The sequence below is a fragment of the Salvia splendens genome, chromosome 11, assembly GCF_004379255.2.
Source record: "Salvia splendens isolate huo1 chromosome 11, SspV2, whole genome shotgun sequence".
Lineage (NCBI taxonomy): Eukaryota > Viridiplantae > Streptophyta > Magnoliopsida > Lamiales > Lamiaceae > Salvia > Salvia splendens.
In genome coordinates, this window is record NC_056042.1 from 25,454,338 (window position 1) to 25,462,876 (window position 8,539).

At 38.9% G+C, this 8,539-nt stretch overlaps 1 long non-coding RNA gene across 1 annotated transcript; it reads right to left on the minus strand.

Moving 5' to 3' along the window:
- Positions 1–1,303: 1,303 nt before the first annotated feature.
- Positions 1,304–3,703, minus strand: LOC121756139. The gene is made up of 3 exons (XR_006040897.1): positions 2,506–3,703; positions 2,321–2,418; positions 1,304–1,331 (listed from the first exon to the last, which is right to left on the minus strand). It is a non-coding gene; the product is annotated as an uncharacterized LOC121756139 (long non-coding RNA).
- Positions 3,704–8,539: the final 4,836 nt, after the last annotated feature.

The window sequence follows — 8,539 nt, forward strand, 5'->3', positions numbered from 1 at the left end:
TACCAACAACATTTTTCGTCAGTAAAGTTATTTTGAAATACTTCTCAAGATAATGCATGTTTTAAATATAAAAAAGGATTTAAACTATTTTCATTTGTTAAATAATAATTAGTATTACACACCACATTATCTTGAGGAAATATTCACTAGTCTAGGCATACCATGGTGGCAATATGAGGTGGTGTGCCCCACCAATACTTATTTGACATGTGGACCTCAAAATTGACTCACATTTTGCATATGGAAACTTCCCAAATAAGATTTAAACTAATATTTAATATTCTAATATTAACATATTCCATCTTGTTGTGTTTGAGTCTTTTTCTAAAAATTATAAAATTAGTATCTAATCTTACAACAATTTATAATTATGTCAATAAATCAAATTAGATGATTTTTAATATTTTATGAATTTAATATGCAATATTTTATTAAAATCATAATCATATCTCTCGATCGATATTGATATCACATTTTCCTTTTTTTTCTCTAACTTTTCTTATCATATTCATTATTATATAATTTGAATTAATAATTCGTTAAAATTTAATTAAATCATATCTCAATTTCACCGGATATTAATTGTATGGAGAGGGGTCAAACTCATTCATGGGTTTTTTTATTTGAAAGATGGAATAGGGATATAATTCAGTTAAAAATAATAATAAATATTTAATATTAAGACAAGAAAAAGTGAGGAGAAAAAAATCATGGACAAATGTGATACTAATATCATGACATAATTAAGATTTTAATGAAATATTGTATATTAAATTTGTAAAGCATTAAAAATCATCTAATTTGATTTAAGGACTTAAAATAAAATTATTGTAAGTTTGAATATCATTTTATAATTATTAGATATTAAAATATTAGTATTAGAAAAAAGACTCAAATATGACAAGATGGAACATGTTAATAGTAGTAGTTTAAATCAAATTTGGGAAGTTTCCATATGCAAAATGTGAGTCAATTTTGCTAGAAGTATTGGTGGGGCATATGTCACGCCCGCATTTTCTAAAGATAGAAAACACGGTTGATCGCGACTAGGGGAGGATTAAAGAAGCGGGGAAGAAAGGGGAAAACAACACAACTTGACCATAGCTCGAAACAAATTAGAATAGCTCGAATAAAATCAGAGTATCATTGCAACAATCAACAACTCCAACTGAAAATATCTCAACAATACGCGAACTCAAAAGAAACAATATTTAGCGGAAGCATCTCGAGAGTAGAATAATGTTATGTATGAAGACACAACATATTCTGAACATTTGATAGACATTCTTCACTTTTATGCTCAACACCCACCGCGCTCGTCACCGCTCAACCTGCACATAGGGAAAACACATGCAGGGCTGAGTACTTGATGTACTCAGTGAACAAATGCCAAAACAATTTTATAAAAACAGTTATATCATGCCACCATTGAGTGATCTCAAAGGCCCGAGACGCTAAAAATATCTCCAACACAAAATTTCAACTCCTCCTCAAATCCTTTTTCCTCATCATTTCAAAACACAACCATTTCTCCTTGAATTATTTAAGAAACTGCCATATCTGTTCTTTAGGGTGTCGTGTAAGGGGGCCACTTTCCACGAGCACGAAAACTGGTCAACCCGTTCGATGACTCACGGTCCTCATCGTGTACACTAGTCCGAGTAGGGACGCACCCTTGCTAGGACCCGAATTCAATTAAACTCATTGTAGGGACTCACTCCCCACCAATCAATCATCAACATCAACATAAATCTCATCAACATCAATCTCATCAACATCCACATCAACATCCTGTGAACGAGAATGTGGCCGCAAACTCGATCACTAGACCGGCCGACCCAAAAGACGGCTCACGATCCCCATTGGTGTACACTAGCCTGAGTAGGGACTCACTCCCTAGTCAGACCCGAATTCGATTTCAATAGGTCTAGTAGGGACAATTCCCTTGCTAAACAAACAGATAGGCATTTCTCAAAACAAAAACATGGCATGATATTCCCTTTGCAAATTTTATTTTCCTCAAAAACGTATTTGAAACATAAAATCATTTCTCTCTGTCAAGGTCGAGCATCATCTCACATCACATCAACAAGTCGAGCAAATCACAAAGCACTCGATAAATCAACATGTATATCACATAACATCACTTTCACTTTAAGCACATAAATCACGTCATCATCGAATAAAATTAATAATACTTGCAATCTCAGTTAAAAGGAATTTTGTCACATAAAATGATGCTAGAATCAATATATTAAAACTAAAGCTCTTAAAAGTATTTAGTACGAAAGCCCACAAAATACTTAGTTAGAAAGCCCACCTCGTTTGTTTAATGCCGTAACTTGTATTCCATTCTGTTCTCGAAACGCATGCATAGAGTCACCCATTAATTTAAAGCACTCCAATCCATCTCCTTTACTAAGACAAAAGGCCCAAAACTTTAAATTAAAAGCACTTGGCCCAAGAGGAAAAAATAAAAATAAAACAAGGCCCACTCTTTCTAACCTTACGTGAAATCACATTTGGAAATGGAAGTCCCCAAATATCTTTTTTTCCTCTTTTCCAGCGGCAGCGCCGCCTCCTACTCTCAGCAACTCATCTCCGTCCCCTATCTGCCTCCGTCAAATTCATCGGTGATGAGCTCGACGAGCTCAGCTCTTCCTCCGCCTATCTCCTTTCTCCCTCGATTAACGACTCTTTACCATCTTTCTTCTCAAATTGGAACCTCAACATGAAACAACTCTAGCAAAAAATTCCTCCCTTCCTCTTCTCCTTTCCACGGCAGAGATTCAGCGTCGTCTACAAAACCTCGAACTCATCTCTGCCTTCATTCTCTCTGTCCTCTCCGGTGAGCGCCTTTGATCGCTACCCCGACCCGTACGAACCACGCCGTCATCATCGCTGTTGGAGTCACGTTCCCAGACCCCTGTTTCCCTCAAATCCGTCACAGTGCCGCTGCTGCCCACACAGAGCCGTCGCCGTTAATCGCTCTGCCGCACCATCGTATCCGTCAAAGGACTCGCCGTTGTTGCCGGCAAAACACAGCCCCACCGGCGCCAATGCCGCGACGCAGCAGGAGCTGCCGCTGTTCGTCGTCGTTCTCTCTCTCTCTCTTTGATCCGCCAGCCCCTCGCCGCGACGCCGCTGCCTCCTCATCAGCGCGTTGCTGCTGATAGGAGTAGGAGTCATCGCCGTCCAGCCCCGTCGTTGGAGCTTGTGCAGCCTTCTTCTCAACACGGTACCACCGTCGCGCCGCTTCCCCCTTTTTCTCACTCTATCGGCTCTCTGGGATTGATTGAACTAAGAAGATCAAGGAGTATATAATGGGATGTAAATCTGCAGTTTGCAACGTGGTATAATTTGGAATTCTGATCGTGCAGGAGATGTAGAGTTGTAACTACAGATCATGGGAAAGCAAGGGTTTTTTTTTTCTCTGAAATTGAATGAATGTGGAAGGAATTGTGGGATTGAGGGAGAGTTACATGTATAGAAATCGTTAATCTCTAATTGGGCTTCAAAGTGTAATTTCAAATTAAAAGAATTGGGCTTGGAAATTTAAATAAATTGGGGTAGAAAAAGAATAATTATTATAGACCAAAAAGTAAAATCATTCTCTCGATAAAAGAAACAATTGCCGAAAAATTTTTTGGATGCACCAACGATGTCCTTTCAAGAACAAATAAAAAGGTAGAAAAAGTCGGGGTATTACAATCTACCCATCTTAACAAAAATTTCGTCCCGAAATTTGCTTACATCCTTCGAATATAGAATTTCTCCATCATCTTGTCTTCAAATTTCCAAGCACCTTCCTCATATCGTTTAATTAATAACTGTAGTTGCAAGTTGTATTTTAATAATATTCTTGGCATGTTGTAAGCGTGTTTCTCGTAAAACATTTTAATCCTCGTGCTTCTTCTGTCTGCTATAAAGATCGTCTCCATCGTGTCGCCACTTTTAGCAAAATTATGCGAGATAATGTTATATTAATTTGCATCGCGAGTATGATCTCTTGTCATTGTATAGCTACATCACTTAGCATCAGCTATTCTTATCTCGCACCTTTTCGGGTTTGAAGCTTCATTTTGTCTTCTCTATCCTCATCTTCTTGAAATCTTCCTCGTATTCTTTTTGTTCTTGTCGTTCAGGGAAAACGTAGGAAATAATAATAATAGTTCACACATCAAGCTTGCTCCAACGTTTCGCGCCATTCCAAGAATAGAAAAAGTTTCATGGTTCACCGGCCTCCATTCGCACTCTCGATCTCCTTACCTCGTCGTGACTTGACAAATTAGGGGTTCACCCCAAACTTTCAGATTCTCGTTCGTTTTTATCACTCGGGAAAGTGATAGATTATTTCAACTTAAAACTACGGTTCGCGCGTATTCAATCTAGCCTACAACATAAGTATTCTATGTTCGCAACATACTTCATCATCATTCATACTTAAAGATAACCAAGTATAACACACAACACTTTAACATCCCAAAGCAAAAACACTTTCATACTTTAAAACTCAAACTCGAAATCAAACTCATAATTTCTCTTCAAAACTTGCTCTTTTCTCAAACATTAGAAAATACTATTCTCAATTTGAAACCAATCACTCACGGAAAGACTCTACTTCTTCCTTCTTATAAAAATTTTCTCCTCTTTCTTTCTCAAATATGTTCTCGTCTTCCTTTCTCCAAAACTTTCTAATAAAACTTTTCACAAAAAAAAAAATATATTACCTCTTTCTTGGTTGAGCGTGGCGAAGCGGGATGTTGAGCCTTCAATTCACAACCTCATAGTCTAGCGAAACGAGTCTAGACTAAGATTGAAAAAGACTCTCGGGCCAGAGCGGAAAGAAAAACTGCTCTGATACCACTCTGTCACGCCCGCATTTTCACCACATTTTGTTGCTCAAGATCCAATATCTAGAGGTATAGCATAATGTTCGATCCCTTAGCAACTCTAACTTCCCCCATTACTTCCACAACTCAAGAGACACCCACTACATCCTTAAACCATTACCTAAACACCTCACATTACACATCAAAGAAGGAAAAAGAAAAGAAGCGGCGAGAGGAAGTGCCGAGGAGAAGGAGAAAGCCTTGAGCCATCCACCTTGTGTTTTCTACCATCTTTTTCAATCTTCTTGGAGGTATAATCCATTCCTATCATTAAGCATGTGTTGTTTTAAGCTTTACATGCATATAGCTTTGATTATCCTCCATAACCGAGTTAAGTAGAAACCGACGTAGAACCAACCGAACGATCGCCGTAAGTAGTCGACGCTATGAAAGAACTTAACTTTGTAATAAAAATACACCTTGCGGGTCTTTTTGGGATGTTACCGGGCGGGTTCGGAGTGGTTTCGTGGAGGAGGAAGCTGCCGGCAACAATGGCAGCGGCGTTCCCGACGACTCCAGTGGCAGCGGCGGCTGGCGGAGGGGGGGGAGCCGGCGACAGCAGCTTTGCTGTCCGGCGACAGCAGCTGCGCTGTCCGGCGACTCCAGCAGCACCACGGCGGCGACGGTACAGCAGCGATGGCGGCCGCGAACAGAAGCGGCGACGGCAGCTGCAGTGAACGTCGATTCCTCGCCGACGGGACAGCAGCGGTGGTGTCCGACGGAGGTGAAGACAGTGGCAGCGGCGGTGGCAGGCGACCGATTTCGGTGAGAAAGAAAGAGAGAAAGAAAGAGAGGAAGAAAAGAGAGAGAAGAAAAGAGAGAGAGGATGAGGGAGAGAGTTGACCGAGAGAATGTGGTGGATGGGAGTATTGGGCCTCTTTTGTTTTAAAAGATTTGGGTCTCATATATTTTTGGGGGATTTAATTTAAGCTTGGGCTTGTGCTTGTGTTTAAAGAAAGAAGTTGGCCCGATGGGAAGGTATTTAAGTAATTTTCAGAATAATCCCAAGTCCGAAATAAAATAATTGCAAAGGAAAATAATTGCGAAAAAAATTAAATTGTGCACTTAAATGATTTGGAAAGTTATTCCGACGTCGTGGAAAATACGAGGAGCCAACGGAAGAAAAGAACGAGCGTAAGCGGCAGACCGGTGTCGCACGCGACGCCTTGGGCGGCCGCCGAATAATCGAAACTGCACGAAAACTGAGAAAACGAAATAAAAGACTTTAATTAGAGTGCATGCATTCTAAAATGTTTTCGTTACCGAGATTGATATGAATCTTATGTATTTTCCGAAAAGGTGGTTCGCACTCACGCTAAAAGTCGGAACGAGGAATTTACGGAAATCCGAAGCGTTTGAGATGGGCTTTATTACTTAAACTCTTTTATTTGAAATGATATGTTATGGTGAGATAAGGGCAGTTAAAATAGTATGTCATGCCGTATTTTATGTTTTGAATTGCCTATCTGATTGTCTACTAGGATAATGTCCTACTAGACTTTGATGGTTAACGAATTCGGGTCTGACTAGGGAGTGAGTCCCTACTCAGACTAGTGCACTGATGGGGATCGTGAGCCGTCCTTTGTGGTCGGCCGGTCCAGTGATCGAGTTTGTGGCCACATTCTCGTTTCACATGATGGTTCAGATATGGTACATGATGAAGGATGATGATGATGATGTTTGCATGCGCATGCACCTTTTTAAGGAATGATTTAGTGTTTCTCGGCCTTTTAAAGTAAAACCCGAGTTTCACTCAATGATGGCTTGACATATCTTAACGATGAATGTATTCCGAGCATGAGTTCACTGAGTGCATCAAGTACTCAGCCCCTGCATATGTTTTCCCTATGTGCAGGTTGAGTGTGGACGGGGAACGGAGGATGTTGAGCATTGGACAGAGACAGTATTCAATAAATGATCCGGTTGCTATTGTGTCTTCATACATAGTAGTAGCTAACTCTCAAATGCTTCCGTTATGCCAAGTTTAGGAATTTCTTTGAGTTCCTTTGAATTGTCAAACTATGTCATTCACGTTATGTACCTTCGGAATTTGGAACCCTGTTGATAAATGAAATTTCGTATTTCGACCGATATGTCGTACTTCTTTGATTGTTTCCCTTTCTTCCCCGCTTCTTAATTCCCCCACTAGTCACGATTCCCCGTGTTTTCTGTCCTTAGGAAGCGCGGGCGTGACAGCATATCACCTCATATTGCCATGGTATGTCTAGACTAGGGAATATTTTCTCCATTATCTTACCATCATATCTAGATTATTAAAATTTTTACTCCAATTAGGGGAGATTGGAGGTCATATTTAATAGCCAAATTCACTATAAAATTTAATTAGACTATACACTCACATGAATATATTTATCCTATAAATTATATCAATCTCATAAAACTAGTCATTCTTTTACTATTTTGATTGATTCAATTAAATTAGTCTATTTTTAGTTTTGGTTACTTTTTAAATCTGATGAGGAGTATTTTTTTTCTCTTATTCTAGTACTAATTATTTACACCATTTGTCCAATATTAAATAGCATCCCTTTTTTTCGGTCCAAGGATAAATATTTTATTTCATTTTTATCATTTTGACACGTAATCCTCATATTCCACTATTTATTCTACCTATTTTTTACTATTATAAAATTAATATAAAAAAATATGACTTACCTTTCTATCACTTTCTTAAAAAATGAAGGTAGTACATTGGTACACATTGTTACAAAACAAAAACTGAAAAATTCTGAAATTCGAACCACGTATATAAACAAGAAAGTGGATAAGGCAAAACGAAGGCAGTATACATTCCAAGACAACAATATTAAACCATCGTTTTTGTGTTTTGAAGATAAGACCAAGTTTATAAAATAAATATCTCTTGAGTTATGAAGACACGTGGGAGACGGTCGCATACCAGGTACCAGCCCAAGGTGGTGTCGACTCATGTTTTTCTCAAACAAAACGACAATCATTTACTATAAAATTGATAAAATTATTCATCATCTTTTATTTCGCCGTTGGATAATTGAATTAGAATACTTGAAAACGACTGACTGCCCTCTGTTTTAATCCTCTGGTTTGTTCCGTATTTAATTAATTGGAACAAACAACTCAACATATATATGTATATATATATAGTGTTGAAAGTGATCTGTAGTGATAGCAAGCAAGCAAGCATGATACTGGTGGCAATAGTAGCGGAGCTGCTGGAGGAGTACACGGTGGTGGTGGCGCGTGTGCTGGAGCACGTGCTGCAAGACGCGCCGCTGCCGTTTCCACGCCGGGTTCGTTTCCTCATTCTTCGTAATCTGCCTTTCGCTTCTCCGCCGTCTCTCCCATTCCGCCTTCAACACACATAGCTAATATTCACTTTTCTATTGTCTATATTTGTTGTGTTGCTGTGTACACTTTTCTTCTTCTTAATAAACATAGCTAGCTAGTAGTTGAGAGTTGAAGTGAGGCTTCTTTTCTAACGTAATTTGTATTCGAAAGATGACACCTCTTGTTTGTAGCCATGGGTCATATGAAAGAACAAGAGTGATCTCTCATCAATGGATAAAAAAAGTGATGTCTCTCCACTCCCAAAACACCAATGATCTGTTACTTGAGTTTCAGTAGAGAAGAGACATTCCTCCACCCAA